Source organism: Staurois parvus, unplaced genomic scaffold (assembly GCF_062004578.1).
Source record: "Staurois parvus isolate SC_StPar_1 unplaced genomic scaffold, SC_StPar_1.0 ptg000154l, whole genome shotgun sequence".
NCBI classification, from domain to species: domain Eukaryota; kingdom Metazoa; phylum Chordata; class Amphibia; order Anura; family Ranidae; genus Staurois; species Staurois parvus.
Genome location: NW_028317950.1, coordinates 21,750,409 through 21,774,065, shown reverse-complemented (window position 1 = coordinate 21,774,065; position 23,657 = coordinate 21,750,409). Strand labels below are relative to the sequence as shown.

Sequence of the window (23,657 nt, the reverse complement as noted above, 5' to 3'; positions counted from 1 at the left end):
AGGAGAATGGAGGGGCTGCAATTCCTCACTGTGCAAGTGTCAGGGTTCAGAGGAGATGCAAGTCAGCAGGTTACAGCAGTCACAGATAGAATTAATTTCCTCCACTAGATATGAATGTGAGTTAGGGACCTTAGATTGTATGCTTGTATTGAGTGACTGTGCAATATAAATGTAAAGCGATGCGTAAACTGATGGCACTATATAACCTGTAATGAATAAATAAAAAAATAAATAAATACATTAATTTCATTTACATACCCTTTAAGTTGGTGGTAGACCTCTCCTTATGCAGGTCTATTTTACCAATGAACTAACTTGTATGTTCAAAAGAGAACAGTAAAAGTTGGTGTCCCCCCTCTGAAGACGTGCTGGAGCACGATACGCGTCAGGAGGAGCCACACCATGCCGTGACGTCACGCCGCCAGAGCAACGTGGAGCTCCGGCGGAAGGAATACCACCAACTACCCAGACTATCCGGAGGGACAGCATCCATCAGGTTTACACAGAGGGACCCCTTTGAGGAAGAGGACCACCTACCTCGGACCCCATAGAGGGAGGACCACCTATTACCTAACATCAGGATAATCACACATAAGGCGCATTTAATATGCGCGTCCGGTGAGTGCGAATTTCATTACCACTACCACACAGATACCCAAGTCAACTCAATTTTTTTATATTTATCTATATATTTGCTGGACTATTCCATAATTCTAGCATTAAGGACTTTACTGTTCTCTTTTGTTCACCTGTTGTTTATAAGCGCTGCACTCTTTATATACATTGTCTTCTCCATAGGTCATTGGTACCGTTTTTCTGTGCATAGCAGCTTGTTGAATATTACTAAGGCGCTTATACTACTTTTTATACATTAACTTGTATGTTCCTTTCTGATCTTCTCCTACACACACAGTCAGGTAGTCCTCAGAAACAGAATTGTCCTTATAAAACCATTTTTAAATTTAAAAAAAGATGTTACAATTTGGGGTAATTACACTCAGGATAAAATGAGAGGGTGGCCTTAATAAAGACCAGGGCAATAGGGGATCATGGGGCCCCTGTGTCCTCGCCCACACACAAACTACACTCAAAAAAGCCTATAAAAGGTACCAGGGGCATCTCATGGGGCCCCCTACTGACCCCGGGACCTCATGCCCGAATGGTCAGTCCGCCCCTGATAAAGACAACATGTCAAAGTGATTAGACAATCTAGAGATACAAGCAGCTGAAGTTATGAACAAATGTCAATTTGATCTGTAAAATGTATATGCAAGTCCTGATTTTTTTCTGTAGTCAAAGCTTGATGAAGCCCCCTAACCCCCTACTCTAACTCTAGCCTCCAATACCGGAGAGGCTGTCTTATTGAATAAAAAGGATGGGACGGGCAGGCCAAGCTTTACTTTTACACAAAGATTCCGGATTTGCAGAGAACTTTAGCTGTAAATATTGCTGGTCCTACTGATTATTTTGATGTGAGGTTTCCAGTGAAGGTCACCTTTGCTTATGTGTGTTTGATTAAAAGTGTATGTGTTATGATGAACAAAACTGTCTCTACAGATCTCCTATGGCCTGACTAGGAGATCTTGGGGAAATTCGGCCCCCTTGTCAGATGGTCTTTTTCTGAGCCTGTGGAAGGAGACAACACTTAGTTGCAGTGAAACTCGAACTTAATTGCTTGTGTGCAGTAAGTCAGTTCTTGAAGGCTAAACACAGCTAGGTATGAATGCCAGGCCCCCGGCCCTGCACTGTGTCTGCGCTCGTTAATGGAGAGGTGTTCATTAGCACGGATTAATGAGGCATTCATCTTTTTTGCAGCTCAGATTGTTGAAACTAATGAGCCTCACCACCCTCGCCCAGCTCCCAGCCTGTCTGTCTGCGCTGCAGATGTTAGTGCGTGGACCCTTTCAATGCCTGATACTGAGGTTACAGCAAGCTCAAGCAGTGAGAGGACCTCCAAGATTTCACTAACCACACATAAATCTGATGCCTGCCGCCTGTGCAAAAACTACAAAGCCCAGCATGCCTTTGCTGTTCAGGAACTGCATATTCCAACATTCACGCGATGCGTCTCCTTTTTTTTAAACTACAAGTACCAGCCTCCTGCTGGCTTTTCGTTAAAGTGGACGCAAACTGTAATTGCGTAAATGTAAAAACTGAATTTACCTGCAGTAATTAAACATTGGCGTCAAATCAGAAAAGTTTATCTTTTTTCTAATTTGCTCTGATGCACAGGACAGTTAGAAAAACAATGGGGGGACTAAAGATGGACACTTGACAACTATGCATATGAACAACATTGCAGGACTGGTCACATGATCTCTGTGGACGTGGGGGATTATGATGGATACACATCAGGAGATTATGGGCAGCACAGTGGCTAAATGTTTAGCACTTTCGCCTGGCAGTACTAGGGTCCTTGGTTCGAATCTCAACCACGGCACCACCTGCCTGGAGTTTGCATGTTCTCCCTGTGCCTGCGTGGATTTCCTCTGGGTACTTTGGTTTCCTCCCACACGTCAAAGACATGCTGGTTGGTATGTTAATTGGCTCCTGTCTAAAATTGGCTCTAGTATGTGTATGCATGAATGTGTGTTAGGGACCTTAGATTGTACACCCCTTGAGGGTTAGGGACTAATGTGAATGTATAATATATATATGGGAAAGCGCTGCGTAAATTGATGGCGCTATATAAGTACCTGAAATAAATAAATTAGTCAAGCAGAGTTTCTGATTGGCTGGCTCATCTTGAAAATCAGTCTTCCAAGATCCTATCACAAATGTCGTGTGACCAATGCCTTGACATTGATCACATGACCGGAAGCCTTAGAAATCCAGAAGTTACCCAATGAAAAAAAGAAAAGCTGTACTAGAGCTCCAGTTAAAGCCCAACTCTAACCAAAGTGTTTTACTTTGATTTAGATAGAGCACGCAGGGGTTAGTACTTCTGTTGGGATTTTATTGCTGTCTGTGTTCCTGTTGAGTTTTCCCTCTCCAGTGGGGATGCAGTGAGAGAAATAAAATTTCAGCAGACTGGAGTGGCGTTAGAGCCTCTGACAATGTATTTATTTCGGTCTGTGCCTTCCGGTCCTGGTAATGACAGTCCCCCATTTCTTGTATGGGCGTTACATGTGCCTTCCAGTCCTAGAGGACTACAACCCCCCATTTTTTATATGGACATCATAGACACAGGAAGTGAGGGAGTAAATCTGATTGAATTTTTATTTCTTGGCTAGAGTTAGATTTTAGGGTCCCTTCACACCTATCAATTCGATTGGAGTGTAGTATTTTTCTTATTAACATTCTTTGCATTAATGCAGCCTATTTATTTCAAATGAACTGCCATTGGCCAATGGGCAGTAAAGTGTACATTGGATGGATGGATAAATGGATCGAGCAAAAAAGGAAGGGAAGATTGGAGTGTACTCGGGTTTCAGATCACTCCCCAAAAAATATTATACCAGTGCCACGTCCTAGTTATACCAGGCAAAAAAGGGGGAATGAAAAGGAAGGGGGAAAGAAGTGCAAATGGACTTTAGAGGCACAGAAACTCTATACACATTTTAGTAAAATCATTTGTACTTTATTTTGACAATAAGTCATGAAAACACATCTTTAAATTAAAAAAGATCATTGTACAATGTCCCCGCAGACAATGTCCCACAACCCACCATATTGAATGGGACAGAACTAGTGATAAAGCATACAGTAACCACCAAAAGGTCCTTTGGGGGGGTGAGAGACATTAAGCCGCTGGAAGAATGGCCCAACATGTTTCGTGACAACAATCGCTTCTTCAGGGGCTTAGTAGTAAAATCTAGAAAATATATACATATGTTGAATATACCAAATTACATCATGTAAACACAGAAAAGGTCATACAACAATATAAGACTTACATATAATGTTAATATGCACCATGCAGCGATAAACCCTCCAATCATAAAGGGCAGGCCTCCTCTACGTTCCCACAAGGTGAGGGGCCATCCAGAGGGCCAGATATGGGGGCGCAGAAAAGACCGACAATGCAGAGCCCCAAAGGTCAGCCAATAAGGAGAAAATAAATGGATCGAATCTCTGGCCATTCAGCATGGTCCTGCCGAGGTTTGATCCATCTATAGGCAGCCTGGTTGTGTCCAAGTCAATCCATTGATCAACTTGGATACCAGCAGCCGTTTGGATTTTCTACATATGATTACTGTCAGCGACTATAGCCACTAGCTTTAATCATTGTGTTCTGCCGGCTGGGAAGGCTCCCTTTCGGCAGAACACAATGGTGCTGTAGGAGGGATTCTCCCATCAACACTGCCTGTCTTGATGGGGCAAATCAAGCGATTTTCTGTCCTGCAACCCATGGTTGCAAGAAAGAAAATCAAATAATTTGTGGTTTGCCATACTGCAACATACAGAATTGAAGTCAACATTAGTGCTGGTTCACACTGGAAAGTGCGCGTTCTTGTGCAGTCTCTTGCATTCCAGCTTTGACAGCCTATTCATTTGAATGGGCTGCAAGACACTACTTTTGCAAATTTCACTTCATCATATGTATGGTACTGCAGTACCATGCGGTTTGGTGGCTGCAAATGTGTTGTGTTTGCGAGATACGTTTGGGAAGCTAATAACATTTAATTGGCACCCATGAGGGCATCGTGTTCAGGTGCGGTGCAGGAAACACACATGGAAAGTGTTTTTTCTGCATCACGATCTGGTGCAAACGGGCCCTTTATGTTTACAGATTGCAAAGAGCTTACACATTTATATTCATGCTCTATATGGAGTTTAGAATCAATATTAAAGTAGTACTCCAGCCAACATATAAAAGTGCAGCACTAGAAATGTGAATACTACTGTATTATTATCTTAGTTGATATAAAAAAAGAAAAGAAAAAAGCAAAAAGAACACAATGAAAGGAATAAATAGGTCCCAGTGCAAAAGGACACCGTGAAAATACATTCATTTGTACGTGTGCTGCAAGAACCTGACAAAACATCTGAGGCTGCATGTTGCTAATCCTGGGAAGAAGCACAGGACCGGCCAAAAAGTTTGCAGCGGCGGTTGCTTGGCTCTCTGTGGGTTGCCCAGTGTACATGAACGGTGGGTGTCAGGGGCGGACTGACAACTCATTGGGCCCCCGGGCAATGGGGGATCATGGGGCCCCTGTGTCCTTGCCCAAACTCAAAAAAGCCTATGAAAAAAGTACCAGAGGCATCTCATGGGGCCCCCTACTGACCCCGGGCCCTTGGGCAGTGCCCGAGTTTCCAAATGGTCAGTCCACCCCTGGTGGGTGTACGCTGTCTGACCTACGTTTGGAGGCTGTGGAGAAGGTTGGAGCGGTTGCCATTTGATCATATTTGTGCCATATTTGACCACTCTATAACACAGGGGTGTCAAACTGGCGGCCCTCCAGCTGTTATGAAACTACAGCTTGCGGCTTCACAGCCGGGTGCCCACTGCGCATGCGCGAGTAGTGCTGCGCTTCCTCAATGGACCTGTAGTCTTCTGGGACCTGTCACGTGTCCCAGAAGACTACGGGGAGGGAGGGTGTAAGTACAACTTCTGCTTCCGATCACCTAGTCGATTGCAGCGGAAGTGGGAGCGCGTACCTGTCAATTTCGGGTACCCGCTCCCCAAAGGTGCCAATCCTTAATGGGAAGCAGGGGACCAGTATTTAAAGCGGAACTTCCCCTTTTGGGTGGAGCTCCGCTTTAAGAATATTTTAAACGGAGTGGGGTGATATGTGCCGCACGTGACCATATACAGTATGATCATCCTAGTGATTGAAGACATATGAATGTATTTTAAGGACTTTTCACGGTGTCCTTTTGCACTGGGACTTATTTATTCATTTCACTGTGTGTTCTTTTTTTGCTTTTATCTTATCTTTTTATTATATCAACAAAGATAATATATCGTATTCACATTTTTAGCACTGCACTTTTATATGTATGCTTTGCATCAGAGTATAGTGCTGGCAGCTTATGTTTGTATGGACCAGCGCAGATTCTGAAGGCACTTTACACAAGTACTCCAGCCAAGCATGCTTATCACTGGAACTAAAAGTCAAATTCATCTTTTTATACACTTGTAACACACAAGGGAGAATCTGGTTGCTACTGACAACACAGGTTTTGTTCCTTTTAGACGTTTTAATAGTGAGGTCTTGTGAGTGTGCAATGTCCTCTCAGACCACCCATGCTGGTCACATCAGGTGGGTACATGGAAACCCAAGCTCTAAATTAACAATTGCTTGTCTGCAGACACCTGCGGAGAGCCTAATCCTCATGTAAGTTATCAATCTGCCAGCGTTCGCCTTGACCTCTGCACTGCCTACTTCCGCCTGCTTGGAGGCTCCACATAAATATACAAATTTCTGGAAACCTAAGCTACAGCCAGGACTGCAGAACATGGGGGGAACGGGATGTACGGCTCCTTCTGAGTCTGGGCTGTTATCTAGAGAAACTGTTAAAATTCGTTTGAGCAGTTTTTCCATTCTGATATAAAATTTCAGATAAAACGCTTTAGCTGATTCTCAGCTGTAGAGGGGAAGGTTAGTATCATCCATTGAATGATGTCTGTGCCCCCATAGAGGACATTTTCCTTCACTTCCTTTTTTGGTTGCCACCCAATATAATGGACAGGAAGTCAGTGGAAATCTCCATTTATAGGGACACAAACAGTAATAAATAAATAAATAAAGGTCTAAACTTTCCTAGTTCTACTAGAAAAAAGTGTTATATTGCTGTGTGTTAGAGGTTTTTCCCTTTTCTTCCTATTCTTTCTGTTCTCTTCCTGTGCTTCTCTGCACAGAGAATATAGAAAACACTTTGGAGTGGATATACAAAAGATAAATAGACTGTGCACTTTGCATATCTTAGTAAATAAGGGACAACTCTGCTGACTTCTACCATCCAATTATGTGCAAGCAAAAATTATGTTTTTGTTCCCTTTGATTTGGTATTCTTTGCAAAGTGAAGCATCATCTCATTTACTAAGTTCTGGAGCTAATGTCCTCGCAAAGAGCACAGTCTATTTACCTTTACTAAATCAACCCCTTTGTCTAAGCCTGCCTTAGGCTTTGACAAAGGAAGAACTTTAATAAAACAGTTGGGAACTATTTAGCAAACCAGTGACTTATAAAAATGAAAACTTTGGTTAGGATTATGCATTGTGCTACACATCATATACAGCGTGTGAATCAGAAGAATGTAACATACAACATAGTGTTTACAGGGCAGTTTGTAATGTACAATACTGCTTAAAGTTCAAGGATTGGGAGTGTGTAATATACAGCACAGCATACAGAGTACAACTAACATTAAAAAGTAACAAACAACATGTAACACTACCCTCTTAGATGATGAATTTGGGTCCCCCTATAGTTCTGCACAGCCAGTCACTTAGCATTTCCCGCACAAGCTTTCATCTGGAGACAGAAATCATTTGTTTTTTTATTTTATTGAGGGGATTAGAAATTTGATAGAGTAAGGGGGATATAGGATACCCAAGGGAACCGATATCTGAGGACAACTTCCAGAACTATTCACAGCTTCTTTCCTTCTGAAACGTAGTCTCTGTTGCAGTGCTAGCCAGCAGCTCCTAGTTGTACCACCCCAGACCCTAGATGAACTCCTCTTCACCCCACAATCTGGAGACTTTCTCCCTGAGCAGGGTATCTGGCTCCTGTTCCTTTAAATAGGGTGCACAGTCACTAGTGGAGGGTTAATCTGGTTTCCCACCAGAGTGCTCCTTCCCCTATCTGCCCAGGGGGTGTAGGTATACTCACTTGGTTCTTCTCCTGTACAGCTTGCGGGATGGCTGCTGCTACTAAGCCTATCAACTGGGCTGCTCCTTTCCTCCCATACAGGTGGTCTTCTCTCAGGGGGTCAGTGAGTCCCCAGTTTTCCTCCTTTCCAGCTCCAGGCTCACAGGCAGGCCCCATCCCATTAGGCCTCCTGGCAGCCTTCCTCCTCCAGCCTCACATCTCCCTGCTACACACTCCTCTCCCACCACCACACTCTTGCTACTGAGCAGGATCTTCCACTTTTAAGGGAGTCCCAGCTCCTTGCCAAGCCTTCTGTTGGGGTTTGGCTGAGGTCCCTCAAGAGTGCATCCAGCTACTCCTCAGATCCACCCACTGCCTCCAAGGCCCTCCTCCAAAAGCCTCAGAGCAAGGGGAAATTTCATAGGGGCTGGCCTGCAGAGTCTCTCAGTCCTGATCAGAATTTGACCCCCCAGGCTATCTCATCTGAGCTGCTATACAGCTCCTGACGAACCACTAGGATCTAGCTCCCCCTAACTAAACTAGGAGGGTGCTACACAACATACTTATAGAGAGCAGGAGTCAGGAGGATATACACAAAGCCCTTATATAACTGGTCAGTGGCTTTAAACTATACCTCCCAAATCATTGGTGGTCAGTGGCACTAAAATTCCTCAACCCTTCCCCAAAGCATTGGTGGCCAGTGGTAATAAGGTACCCCTGCTCCAAAGCATTGGTGGTCAATGGCAGAAAAATACAATTGTTAATGTCTGAAAAATTTTTTTTAGAGATCCGCATCCTGTGTCGCTGCCTTTACAGTAATGCCACTGCATAAATCAGACTTTCTTGACCTTCTTACCACAGAGGAATCCTTAAAATATTTTATGGCTCTCAAGAAATCCCTACTAAAAATTCTATTTACAGCTCATGGCACATTACCTTGCATATTTGACACCCAGGGCAGATTATTTTTTTAAACCTCCTACACCATATAACAGCTTTAGAGTACTTTCTATACCAATCAAGAAATGAAAGAAAAAATAATGATGGCCAGAATAGAAACAGAGACAGCAAAAAATCGTAGTGTTTCTTTACTTTGGATGTCAGTGGAGAAATGTCCCCTTATATTAGTGATCAATGGAATGTGGTGAGTAGAAAACACTCCTCTTACACTGGGGATTAGTGGAAAGTGCCCCTATACATTGATTGTCAGAATGAAAGTGCCCCCTTATACTGAAAATCAGAGGAAGAGAGAGACTAGAACTCAGAAAGTGTGTATTAGAGATGCACCAATACCCTTTTTCGATTGGCGAGTATGAGTACTGATACTTTCAGTTAAGTATTCGCTGATACCGAGTACCGATACTTTGCAGTGCGATTTGCGTCCATACAAGATGTATGTACGCAAATCGCACTGCAAAGTATAGCATGCAGTTTGAATAGGAGTGCGGTGCAATTCCTGTTCAAATCGCATGCCATTTCCCCACTGCTCCAGTGTGGGGAAATGGACTCAGGCCTGTCATAGTTTTCACACAGGAGCGGTGCAGGAAATCTCCCTGTACCAATCCCACACTGTCACACAAGGAAAAGCCACTTCACAGGTCTGGGGATTTGAAATCTCAGCGGCTTTCTCTCCTCTCCTTGCAGGGATGACAGTACGGGCTAGACGGCTTCTGATCACGGTGCTGACCAATCAAAAGCCGTCTAGCCCATACTGTCATCCCTGCACAGAGAGGAGAGAAAGCCACGAGGATTTCAAATCCCCAAACCAATGAAGTGGCTTTTCCTTGTGTGACAGCATGGGATTGGTGCAGGGAGGTTTCCCACACCGCTACTGTGTGAACTCAGGCTATGACAAGCCTAGGTTCACAAAGGAGCAGTGTGGAAACCGCGTGCAGTTTGGACAGAAATTGCCCTGCATTCCTGTTCAAATTGCATGCTATTCTTTGTGGTGCAATTTGTGTCCATACATAGTGTATGGATGCAAATTTCACCGCAAAGTATCGGTTTTGGGCATCAGGAGCATTTTCACGAGTACTCATGAAAATACTCGCATCTGCACTGGTAATGGTATCGGTGCATCTCTAGTGTGTATCGTTCTAAAATGATAATGTTATGTTGTTGGCTAACATACACACAGCACTAATTGGAATTTTTAAATGATCAGATATAACAAAATACTTTTAATGGTAAATTTATTAGATGAAAAGGGATAAAATTCTCTTTAGGAGTAATTATTTGACCCTTACACTTGGCCCCAGCTGTTGAATGGCCCATGCGGATCCCCTACCGGTCAGGTGTTTTATTAGCGAGCAACTCAAAGTGCTCCCTACTTGACCACACTGTCCTGCTTGCTTTGTGTTTTGTGTCACAATCCACCTTGGGATACCCAACGGTGGCTGATGACAGCCAAAAGTAGGGAATGAGTAAAACCTGCATCAGGTCTTTTTGCTGTCTCCGTAGTGTTTGGTAAATTCACTTTAATTTCCTGTCCAAGAGACAAAACAAGGGAGAGGAAATTTCTCCAATGTAAGAGTAAATCCCCTCTTAAACAGTTGTAACCCAAACTGAAGGTTGGGAAACCTCCCATTGGAAGGTTTCAGTGACAATTTTTGATTTTCCCATTACGTTCTATACCAGTGACAATATTCATCATGGCAAAAAGAATGGGTGATTATTTCCAATGGGAACAAAGACTGTAATAAAAAACTGAAAGGGTTTCTGATCCTTCCCCAAAACTAAAAAATACGTATATATACTTTAAATTCTGTTGAATAAGTGGTGAATGGAGCTCAGTCAACTTGGTATGTGAGATTCAGTTTAACCTATGGAAGCATAAACACAAAATATCAGTGAGAATAGAATGGAGGGCAACAGTACATAACCGATATCTCTCAACATACTGTATGTTTCAGCATTATACACTTTAAATTTAGAACACCGTAAAGTTAATTTGCTTTGTAGAGTATTATGTAGGCTGCCATTGCTGACCTGATTCTTAAATCCAATGAAGTACACCTGCAAAACAAGAGAGGGACTACTTACATTTTCCTCTGAAGTTCCTCTAGGGAGTGTCGATCACCCGGGTCCCCTGCAGCGCCCACTGGTTCCTCCTGCTGACCTCCACCTCCCTGCTGTATTGAGCGGATACACCAGGCCTACATCATTTCCCAGAACAGATTTCCTTAATTGTTTCAGACTTTACCAATCCAGTTACCCCTGTATTTATACAAAATTTTATTATTTTTTTTATTCCTACCCTTGTGTGTAACAGGACAGTCCCTTAAAAAAAACAGCTTGGAGGTATCCACGTTCTTCAATTTCTTGCCAAATCCAAGACTCCAAAACCACCAGACACTCATCTGTATTGTGTGTCATATGCCCCATAGGCTTCAAGCTACTGTACATGGGACTTTGAATACTGTAATGAGGATGTTCTGCACTGTTCCATCTTCACAAAGATTCTGCAGTACAAGCCAGCCTATAGATATACCTATAAATCCCTGACTGCAGAGTCAGCACAGTGAAATACTCTTTATGCTTTTAACCCCCCTTGTCCCCCAGAATCATACTTCTTTCAGCATCTTGGGGGTTAATGGCCGCTGCATGTCTGCGAGAGAGGAGGGAGAAGACAGCTTAAATCAAAAAGCTTCAGGGTATGAAAAAAAACTCCCCTCTCACCCAATCAGAGTCTCGTGAATAATTAAACTGATCAGCGTAATTAGCTTAATTAAGTTAATTTGACTACGGGACACGGCCATATGGCGAGGAGGAAACAAAAGAGGGAAACTAATTAAAAGTAAAATAATGCGGATTTTAATTAACTCGATCCCCAGACATCAGCAGATCCGGGCCTGGGCCCCAGCGTAGTAATTAAAAAGCGCGCTTTCACCGGCAACATTTCTAAATCTACCCCTCCCCTCCTTCGCTGCGAGCCCCTCTGTGCTAAAGTGCCCCCTCCCATCCCTCAGACAAGAACTAATTAAAACTGTAAATGAATTAGCTGCGTTGTATTTTTGGAACGGAATTAGTAATGAGAACTCAGGCCTTGGATCTTTTGCGCAGCCGCATTTTTTTCCCCCAAGAATACTAAAGAAAACGCTTGATTTACAAACCTAACCCCATCCAAAAACGGAGATTTTGGTTATGGGTGGGAAGCGATAGTCTGAATTACCTCCAAGCTTCTTGCAGCTCTTTGAATAGCGAGATTGTCCTGTGGGAGTTTCTGTCTCTGTCTGCTCTCACAAGATCATTATGACGGTGTCACTTGGCGAGAGAAGAGTGACACTGTTATTTGACTCTACGTTAGGAGAAATTACAGTATTCAGAACTGAAGATCCTGGTGACAATATCTCACCAACGTGGTCCTGAAGAGATTTAAGACTTGATTCCAGGAAAAAGATTTACCCCCAAATGTGCCTTCCCCCCACTTACCATTGCAGAGTCTGCATCATCTGCCTTGGAGATGATGAATAAAATGATACACTTACCTTATTTCTCACTCTTCCAGCAGCTGGCGCTCTCCTCTTCTGTTCAATGTCTTGGGTTGTGGAGGGGCCCCATACAATGCAGGACTGATGTCAGAGAGCTGAGATTAGTCTGGCAGTGAATGGAACAGGCTTGCAGTGGCGATGGAGACCCACTACTGCAGCCATTTCCCCCCCAACTTGATTTCAGCTTTAAAGCTAATCTTCAGGCAAACAGCTAAACACACAGTGGAAATACACATTTGTTAAGACATACTGTATATTTGTGATGCTGTCCACCTGCTTTTTGTTATTCATACATCTCTGCAGATAGCACAGCCAGGGTGGTGGCACAACTACTACAACATTTACCTGGTTAGAGACTAAAGTGACAAGAGGGCTTCCCTTACACCTCTGGTCCAAGTGCCCCTGGAATAGAGGACAGGACACAGACTAGGATGGGTTCCAAATGTCCAATTCACAGGTACTCATTTCTGGTAGATACCTGTGCCCAGTGGTGTATTTAGGTTTTGTGCTGCCCTAGGCAACACAAAAATTGGCGCACCCCCCACAGAAAGAGCCTGACATTGACCAAGAACACCCCTACCCTCCATCCAAGCCTTTAACTACCACTGCCCCCCGTACACCAGCCAATGTCTCCCATGACGAGAGAGAGAAAGACACTCACCTTCACAGCTCCGGACATCCCCAGGAGATGAGTCGGGCTGTACATACACAGTCATGAAACCCACAGCATCTCTTGGAACCCATTAGGTCCCCATGCCGCGTGTGTCCCTTCTTCTGTCCTTCTTCCAAGGGGCAGTGCTGCCCCCCCCCCTGAAAAATGCCGCCCTAGGCAAATGTTTTGTTTGCCTTGTGGTATATACACCCCTGCCTGTGCCAGATGCACTTGAATAGATGTCACCGAAGAGCAGGGCTGCAAACATAGTCACCACAGGATCCAGTGTAATGAACAATGAGCCACCAATCCAGGTAGGTCTGCTGCTACTATCCTTCCCACACCTTCCACTATAAATTCGGGTGCAAGCCCAGTTTGTGTAACTGAATACATAGGAAGCTCCAAAGGTCCAGATGGCTGCACTTTGCAAAAAACATACACAATAAAATACTCAAGTACAGCGCCAAGACATCGTGTGGACAGAGGAAAGAATCGTTGCGTTTCGTGCTCAGTGCTTACTCACGACAGTCACTTTTTCCTGTCCCTACGATGTCTTGGTGCTGTACTCAGGTATTTTATGGTGCTAATGAAAGTGAATTTTTTTTTTTAAAAGGTACATCCATCTTCATTTTTGGAGCTTCCTATAGTCACCACAGGGACATAGAGAAATACACCAGCTGGCAGGAAGACAGTAGCAACTTGCAGGCTGAAAGAATAGTTTGAGTCGAAACTGAAGTCGGTAGACATGAAAACAGCTGTGGTCAAGGCCAAGTTCACAACGAGGAATCCATAGATGCAAGCTATAACTGGCCAATTAATGAACAGAAACAGGTCCAAGATAGGTTTGGTCAGCAACAGGCATAGAAAAAAAGACAGGACAAAGGGCAAGCCAGGTCAGCAGCTCTTGAGCAGAATAATAGCAGGTCCAAAGGCAATAATGGGAAGGCAGAATAGACAGGTCCGAAGGCAAACTGGAATACAATGGATAAGTAGAAAACAGCTTCAGGACACAGCAGGTGAAGACTATCCAACAAATTTCCCATCTCAGCTCTGCTCCTTAAAATGGCCTTCAGACCAAGACTACAATTAGGTGTGTGTGCCTACACACCACTGGGGCTGTACAGTATTCCTGTGTTAATGAACATGCATGTGTTTGCATGAAGTGTATTGCACACGCAAACAACTTTCTACAAGCCTAGGCCTTTGCCAACATGTCAGACAGCACACTTGCACACATTGTTTTCTGATGCCATCCCAACAAATCCTGCGTTGTCACTTTCCCACTCACTGCCTTCTGATTGCACAAAGAAGGAGCAGCAACACACTGATCAACTCTTCTCACTTTGCTCTCTCCTCCTGCACATTCTGCAGTGCTTGATTAGCTTCTAGTGCCTCCCCTCCTTCTCCATGAGTGATGCTGTGCAGGGGATGAGCATGATCAAGAAAGGTTCATCTAGCTAGATGTATGTAAAAAAACATATTTAAATATCATCAGTCCAGGAAGCAGATGCTGACCCTGGATGATGTCTGAACAAAGATGACTCCACCTTTGCAGGCCTGTCACATTAGGACATGTGTCCGAACAGCCACTGCATCCCATTTCTTACATTGGCTGCTTGCTTGGAGGCTCCAGCCCCATAAACAAACACCTCATTTCAGCTGTTCTGGTCTCAGCGCCCCTTTGAATGAGGCCTTATAGTCTTTATCTGAAGTGCATTTGACAGAATGACAACGTAGGATAGCAACTGGTAGACAGTTTTGTCATCCTATAGCAAGAAGTGCCTAAACAAAGACCTTCCTAAGCATGTATTTTGATGAAAACTGTAAATTTAAAGACAAAGTCCAGAAATGAGAAAAAAATACACACTTGCTCTGGGCCCCCCTCCCCCAGCTAGGGTTACATACTCATTATATATAGGGGTGCCAGAATAAAGCCAAATACGTACCTTATTCTGCCCTCCAACAGGCTCCCTCCAGTGGTGTAAATGGTCCCTGGCAACCTTCTCTCTACAGCTGGCCATAGATGGATCAAATCTCAGCTGATTTAGCAGTGATCTGCCGAGATTTGATCCATCTATGGGCAGGCTGATTGTACCCAAGTCGATCCAATAATTGACTTGGGTACAACCAACCTGTTGGGTTTTTAGCATTTAGTTACTGACCGTGACTATAGCCGCTGGCGGTAATCACTGTATTCTGCCGGCTGGGCAAGCTCCCCTTGTCCCCCTCCCGCCAGCAGAATACTATAGCACTGTGGGAGGCATTCCCCTATCAGCAATGAATATGTTGATGGGGAAAGCAAGTGATTTTCTTTTCTTCTGCCCATGGTGGAATGGAAGAAAATTGATTAATCTGTGGCTTGCTTAAGTCGCTTACAGGCACAATCACATGCCTCACCAACCACATTTAATATAAGGTCTGGGGCTTTGGGAAGAAGAGGGCAGAACTGGAGCCAGGTGGACTTTAGGATACAGTAAGTAAACTTGCCTCTTCCTCTACCATAGGAGTCTCCAAGCGTTATAAACAAAGGGCCAGTTTCCAGACCTTCAGACTTTAGGGGTCCAGACTGTGGCTGGAGGGAGTAGAAAATGACCTGCTGTCAAAGGGAGTAAGCAGTAAGCCATTATTGGTTTTAGTGGGAGGAATAGTGCCCCATTGTTGGTTTCAGTTTGAGGAATAGTGTCCCATTGTTGGTATCAGTGGCAGGAATAGTGCCCCATTGTTGGTATCAGTGGCAGGAATAGTGCCCCATTGTTGACGTTACTAGGAGCAATAGTGCCCCATTGTTGGTATCAGTGGCAGGAATAGTTCCCCATTGTTGAAGTTACTAGGAGCAATAGTGTCCCATTTTTTATATCAGTGACAGAAATAGTGCCCCATTGTTGGTATCAGTGGCAGGAATAGTGCCCCATTGTTGAAGCTGCTAGGAGCAATAGTGCCCCATTGTTGGTATCAGTGGCAGGAATAATGCCCCATGGTTGGTATCAGTGGCAGGAATAGTACCCCTTTGTTGAAGTTAATAGGAGCAATAGTGCCCCATTATTGGTATCAGTGCCAGAAAAAGTGCCCCATTGTTGAAATTAATAGGAGCAATAGTTCCCCATTGTTGGTATCAGTGGCAGGAATGGTGCCCCATTGTTGGTATCAGTGGCAGGAATATTGCCTCATTGTTGGTATCAGTGGAAGGAATAGTGCCTCATTGTTGGTATCAGTGGCAGGAATAGTGCCCCATTGTTGGTATCAGTGGAAGGAATAGTGCCTCATTGTTGGTATCAGTGGAAGGAATAGTGCTTCATTGTTGGTATCAGTGGCAGGAATAGTGCCCCATTGTTGGTATCAGTGGAAGGAATAGTGCCTCATTGTTGGTATCAGTGGAAGGAATAGTGCCTCATTGTTGGTATCAGTGGCAGGAATAGTGCCCCATTGTTGAAGTCACTGAGAACAATAATGCCCCATAATTCGTGTCACTGGGAGGAATAGTGCCCCAAAGTGTTTTTTAATTCCTGGAGTTGGGCTTTAAAAAGAAATTACTTTTGGAATTATATTAACATGTTAAAGATTATACAAGATTTTAGTGATTAGGTTTGCATATACTTTACGTATTAATGATTTTCGTGACATGACTCGGCTACTAAAAATCTCCCATATGCTCATACCCTTGAATGGCAGTTCTATTCTACTCAACTCACTTCTAGGGTAAATATTCCTGCAGCCAGGAGAAGATCAAGCCCCGATGTGTAGCCCTTCAGAATAAACTTTCTGTGTAGGCATATCCTGGATCTAGGCTCCAACTCTTGATCTGCATGGGTTAATTTGACACGCTTCAAAGGATGGACCAGAGCGAAATGCCGACTCCTAATCAGATATGCAAATTGCAGACTTGTCAGCTCAAATATACTGTTTAATTAAAAGGCCCATTTTCAAAGGCAACTGAGAAAAAAAATCTGAAATTGAGTGGTAGATGTTCTAACATTAAACCGTGACTAAGACACAATCTCTTTTCCTAATGCACTCACAAGACAAAGCTCAGAAAGGGATAGATACGTTGTTACATTTCTGTCAAGATGACGCGAGGGAAGCCATTTTGTACCTGCAGTCAGATGAAAAAATAAAAAATAACTGCTACATTTTATAACATCAGGTTGCATTTACTGAATCTGGATTTTAATTGTGAGCTGCATGAATACCTGAGCTGTTGTTAAAGCCCAACTCCAGCCAAAACATTTTATTTAATTTTGGATAGAGTGGGGAAGGTTTAGAGCCTTCTGTCAGGTTTTAATTGCCATATGAGTCCCAACACCCCCCTTTTCCTGTCAATATGATCTTGAAATTCCTCCAATGGGGACGAAAACACAATTTTAGTAGAGTGAGAAGGGTTGGAATTACTGACAATGTATTTCTTGCTGTGCAAGCCTTCCTGTCCTTGTGATGGCTGCACCCCTATTTCTTGTATGTAGGAACTGTGGAGAAATTCCCCCAGTGGGGTCACTGCCAAAAAATACAAATCTGGCATAAATTTTAATTCTTCCCAACTTTAGTGAGTTAAAATTTAAAGGGGACTAGTAAAACAACTATAATTGCCCTTGAAAATTATTATTCAGACTAGACTATGACAGCTTACAAACCTCTCTGTGAAGCACCCCAGAAGGGCCACCATGAAAATGATCCTTCCAGCTTTGTTGTGATTCCTTTTTCACCACAGTCAGCTCTCTCCTTTGATTTGTATTGCATTTTAGAGTTGTTCAATGGTTAATCCCTCATTCAGTTATATGTCACTGGATATGTCACTGTCACCGGTATGGTGACGGTACGGATGAATATTATCTCTTGCTTATCGTCTTCCCCCGGACTTACCCCGCAGCCTGGAAAAGCAGGATGTCTGGGGCTGGGGTTCCTCCAAAAGATTACAGCAGGGGCCTAGTTGCTTTTGATATCTGCTGTCTATCCATTATACCCTAGAGAGACCGCCATGCATCATAAAATGACATCACTGCTGCCGTTTTCTAGCACGCAGAGCTGGGGAACCAAAGAGCCATTGTTTATTACATTATTAAAGTCCAAAACAGTCAGGCAGTGATAGTACAGCTTTTAAAAATAAAATAAATGTGAATTTTTACCTTGTATGTGAGGTATTATACCTGTGATGTCATATCTAATTTAATTATTGAAGTTTTTTATCCCCCTATAGTCCTGCACAGCCAGGCAACACGTATTTCCACACTGACTTGTATTCAGGAGTCAGTAAACCAGTCCTCGAGCTTGTTTTTTAGATTTTATTAGGGAGATTTCTGCTTGGATAGGTATGGGGTGTACAGGATGCCCAATGAAACTGAGAAACCGAGGACAACTTTCTGGCCAAATTAATTTATATTCCTGACTCCAGGATACAGGTTTGGTTCTAAAACAGAAGGGGAAAGTCCAGACGTGAAAAGGGCAAATCCACATATTTCACAAATGCAAGTATGAGCTATTCCAACATCCAGCAACCAGAAAATATCTATCCTACAGTATCAACAGCAAAGCATCCAATGACTGCTGGTGAACAACCCCAGGTCATGGTTTCCCAACAACAGCCCATGTTGAATGTACCACAAGTTTTGTATAACCAATCTTCAGAGTCTACATCCTATCCTCATTATTCCTGTCCTGTTCCCCAGGAGAGGTTTATGATGCACCAGGCCTCACCCAACATGTGCGAGCAACAAAATTCACAATCTAACAACCAACAGCACTTGTACAAAAGCATGGCCCATGTCATGAGACCCAAGGCAATAGACTTGAGCAGACGATCTTATAGGCTGCCTACAGAGTCTAATTGCATGATGGACTTCAGTAGCTACCCACCTAACAAGACCATCACACCAGAAATGAGTGTCAACATCCCACCAATCCCACCATCTACAGCTACAAGGAACCACAGTGAAGTCAATCCTTATATAAGGCAAACAACATACTCAATGTCAACCATGCATGATAAATACTGCATTCAAGGTTCGGAGTCTGATTCTGGTGTCAGTGACAGATCTCCAGATTCTGCCTGTGATCCTAAAGAAAGCCTCCCTTCTGTTCTCTCTAGATTGGAACTGCTGAACACCAACAATTAATTGGGCAGCACAGTGACTAAATGGTTAGTCCTTCTGCCTGGCAGTACTAGGGTCACTGGTTCAAATCCCAACCACAGCACCACCTGCCTGGAGTTTGCATGTTCTCCCTGTGCCTGCGTGGGTTTCCTCCGGGTACTCTGGTTTTCTCCCACACTCCAAAGTCATGCTGGTAGGTTAATTGGCTCCTGTCTAAATTGGCCCTAGTATGTATGAATGTGAGTTAGGGACCTTAGATTGTACACCCCTTGAGGGTTAGGGACTGATGTGAATGTACAATATATATCTGTAAAGTGCTGCGTAAATTGATGGCACTATATAAGTACCTGAAATAATAAATAACTATGTACAAGTGGTCACAGCAAACCATCTCTTCTGGAGAGCTAGCCAGCATCTCCTGTAGTACCACCCCAGATCCTAGATAATCCTTATCCAGCTGTTCTGGGTGAATCCCTGAGCAGGGAATCTGGAGCCTGCCACATGAATAGTGAAACAGTCCTGAGTGGCAGGCTAATCCAGCTTCCCACTTGAGTTTCTCCTTCTCCTCTCTGGCCAAGGGGGTGCAGGTCTACTCACTCTGTCCTTCTCCTGTGCTGCTACCAGGCCTTCTAGCTGAGCCGCTCCTTTCCTGCTACACAGGTGGTCCTCACTCTGGGGAGCCGGTGAAGGTCTGAGCTTTCCTCCTTTCAACCTCCACTGCCTGAGATGAGCCCCTCTCCATCTGGGCCCCCTCCCTGGTTCTTCTCTCCAGCCTCACTCTATCTCCAACTTCCACCCGAACTCTTCTCCTCCTCCTCCTGCTCCAACTCCCTCTGCTGAGCAGGCTGTCACTTTTAACGGTTGTCCTGGTCCCTTGCCAAGCCTCCTGTTGGGGATTGGGCAGGATTCTCTAAAAGGTACAGACTAGCCACTCCTCAGATCCACCCATTGCTTCTAGACCTTTCTACAAAGTTCTAGAGCAGGGGGAAATTCCAGAGGGCTGGTTAGCAGAGCCTCTCAATGCTGACCACAATTAGACACCAACTAGCTATCACATCCAGGCTGCTACTGAACCCTCCTTGCTACAAATTGGAGTCTAGCTGACTAGGAGGGTGCTACAGTAGTATTAAACCCTTAGAGTTTTATGGCCTAAAGTGTTACTAAACCCACAACAGTAAAATCAGTCTGTATATGCAGTAAAGCATGCTTGTTATACTCACTGTGGAACCTAAAGGTTTAATCTTCTGCATTGTGTAAAAAGGCTGTTTGATCCTGATCCTCTCCTTCTTCCATTGTCCCTTCAATATCTCCTGATAGAACATAGGTTTGGAGTCACTCTGCGCATGCTCAATTTGGTGTGTATTGCTAGAGAGGTTTTTTTCTTGGGAGAGTGCATGTGATCCGCACAGGGCCAATCAGCACTGTCCAGACAGTGGTCAAAGGTCTTGCATCCTCATAGAGCAGAATGAAAACTCCTCCTACAAGCTTTAACCAATGTTCTGCTGGACACTGATAGAAGTCAAAAGACTGCTCCAACTGCTGATGAGAAAAGGTATTTAGCAATTTATATTTACTAAAATAATTGCACTTCCATGTTCTGTGTACTGTGGAAGACCAGATATAGTGAATGCAGGGTCCTGGGTTTAGTAGCACTTTAACACACTGAGCACCATAAAATAAACATTCCACAGTAAACTATTTCATTAAACATATCAAACATATAAAATATTTGATTACCCCAGCACTTGAAAATTACATCTTTCAATGCTGTTGGCTCCGGCTCTCTCAGTGCTAGTTTCCTTAAAGTGTCACTAAACCCACAACAGTGAAATTAGTCTGTACATGCAGTAAAGCAAGCTGTAGAACCTAATGGGTTAATCCTCTACATTGTGTAAAAAGGATGTTTGACCCTGTCTTCTCTGATATTTCCCTTCTTCCAGAGTCTCCTAAATATCTCCTGATAGAACAGAGGCTGGGGAGGGGGGGGGGGGGGCAAGCTGCACATGCTCAGTTTTGTGTGTATTGCTAGAGAGCTTTTTTTTCTTGGGAGAGTGCATGTGATCAGCACAGGGCAGATCAGTACTGTCCAGACAGAGATCAGGGGTTCTGCATCCTCCTACAGGAATTAAAACTCCTCCTACAAGCTGCAACCAGTGCTTTGCTGGACACTGATAGAAGTCACAAGACTGCTATATACTGCTGATGAGAAAAGGTATTTAGTAGTTTATATTTACTAAAATAATTGCATTTCCATGTTCTGTGTACTGTGGGAGACCAGGTATAGTGAATTCCGGATCATGGGTTTAGTAACACTTTAACTTCTGGTCTTCCTAGGTAATAGTTAACAGTGGACAGTGCAGTCTCCAGCCAGTCTGTTTGTTTGGAGAAAGGAGTGGGGAGGAGGAGGAAGGACCTGGGAAATGGCTAGACTATATTTTTCTATGAATGTACACAGTTTAGGGAGACTCAGCTCTAATTCCTGTATGCAAGAGTCGCTCCATAAGATGCTGCAATAGAAAGATGGCACCCTGAAAAAGGAAACGGATTGACCTTTTTGGTCACCTGGTCTCAAAACAATGTCAGACATGTGTGTTCAGAGTGCCATTTCCAGGAACTTCAAACCAAAGTTTCAGACTGTGCTTTCTCCCCACTCCATTCTCTTGAACTTGCCACCTTCCCCACTCCGATGAATTGCCATACTGCTATTCTACGACTTCTTTCACAAAAAACATTCTAACGTTCCAACTCAGACCTGCTCTCTGTTCCTGAGGCATTCTGCCCACTTTGGATCTGAGAACTCTGCACTTGTTCCTGCCAGTGCAAACATTCTGTAATGAATTGATCAGATTGGTTGTTGCCTCCCTTCCTCCAGAAGACCTTCTGGCCTCAGTGGACATCAGGGCTACTTGCTTGCACATCCCTGCCTTTCCTCCTTATCAACACTATCTGCGGTTGTAGATAACATTGCCAATTTGTAGCCTTTTGCAGGCCATAGACGGGTCGTTTATCGGCCGAATTTTCGTCTGAAAGAATAATCGGCCGATATTCACACCATTAGTGGGCAATATCGTCTGCCGATTTTCACGGTTCCTTCTCGTTTCTTTTATCGGTCATGCTGGAAAATCTATGAAAAATGGCCAACTTTCGTAAGCATTGGTGGCAACAGAACGACTGATTTTTCATTTTTCTGCTGACAATTCGGCCGATAAACGACCCGTCTATGGCCTGCATTTCCCCTTGGCTTGTATACAGAAAGACTTCACTAAGATATTTTCCCCGGTCTTAGCTCCATTCTCAGGGTATCCACAGTGTGGAATACCTGGATGATCTGTTAACAGATCAGTCCGACCAAACCTTGTCAGCCATTGTCTGATGGACAGTGCAAACTCTGTGGATTTTTGGATGGATCCTCGACCTCAGAATTCATTGATAGAACCAACTCATTGATTGCAGTACCTGGGCCAGATAATGTGTATGGCCTTGCTCAGGATCCTCCTTCCCTAGGTTAAGACTAAAGATCCTGCTTCCTGTACTGTATTCCAAAAAATGGTCTTTCAGGTAAGTCAAAAATCCTCTTTTGTTCTGATTGAAGTTCAGTTATAAGAAGATGGCTGCAAAATTACCAGAGACAGCATAGGTTGTCAGCTGATTGTGTTTACTTGTCTCAGTCAGCAGCACTCAGTGTCATTTCTGTCTGCTGCTTCGTTTCTCTGCTATCAACATGAGTCACATCTGACAAGTTTTCCTGACACCAAGAGAAAAATGGTGACAGGGGAGGGACCTCCAGTAGATTGACAGCCTCATCTCTGTTTCTGTGTGCTGTGTGGAGGGGTGTGTGTCTCTTTCCTCCAATCAGCTCTCAGAGCTCTCCTCACTGACCTCTGCAGAGTGTAACGTCAGCTCTCTGCCCCGTTTTCTAAACTCTCAGACAAACTTTATAATTTCAGCACTTTGATCAGATGAAGAGAAGACCACAGATAACCAGGTACAACTTATGTAGGAGGATTTGTTTTGTCTGTGTGTATCACCTGAGGCCAGTCACTTCACTGGGTATATGTAAGGGTTTACAAACACTTTAAAATATAAGCTCACTGAGAACACACTGCACCTTCCCTTTAAAGACTGTAAAGAAATATAAACTAATGTATAAGCGTCATCATGAGCTGGAGTTACTTATAAGTGGTACAGTCTATATTTGGGTTGATGGGTCAGCCAGATCTCACCATACAGTGTGTGTCAAAAATGTTTACAGGACCGATCTCCAGTGGAAACACCCTACAACACATCTGTCTGTAAGATTTCCACAGAAAAGGCCTCATCTAGACAGTTTACATGAGTATGCTGGCTAGACTGTGCAGGCAGACATCAGCGATCTCTTATCTTCTGAGTATTTTGGCAGGAGTGTGAAACAACATGGGGAATGGAGCTAACGGGAAGGTACCACAATGAAAGAGCCTTATGTATACTCAGAGAACTGCTGGGATAAGGCTGACCAATGTTACCTACAGACACAAGAGAACCTTTGCTCACCCCAGTTAGATATTGGTTTTTGGTAGGTCTGTAAACCTTCCCTGATGTCTCTTGGCTTTGCCTGTTTGGGTCTGTGATGGGTTTTCCAGATGACTACTATTGTCTACCCTGAAGCTCCTGTGTTTATCCACATACCGAATTAGTA

General features: G+C 43.8%; 1 pseudogene; it reads left to right on the top strand.

Moving 5' to 3' along the window:
• Positions 1 to 13,141: 13,141 nt before the first annotated feature.
• Positions 13,142 to 19,006, top strand: LOC149463630 (homeobox protein Mix.2-like; annotated as a pseudogene).
• Positions 19,007 to 23,657: the final 4,651 nt, after the last annotated feature.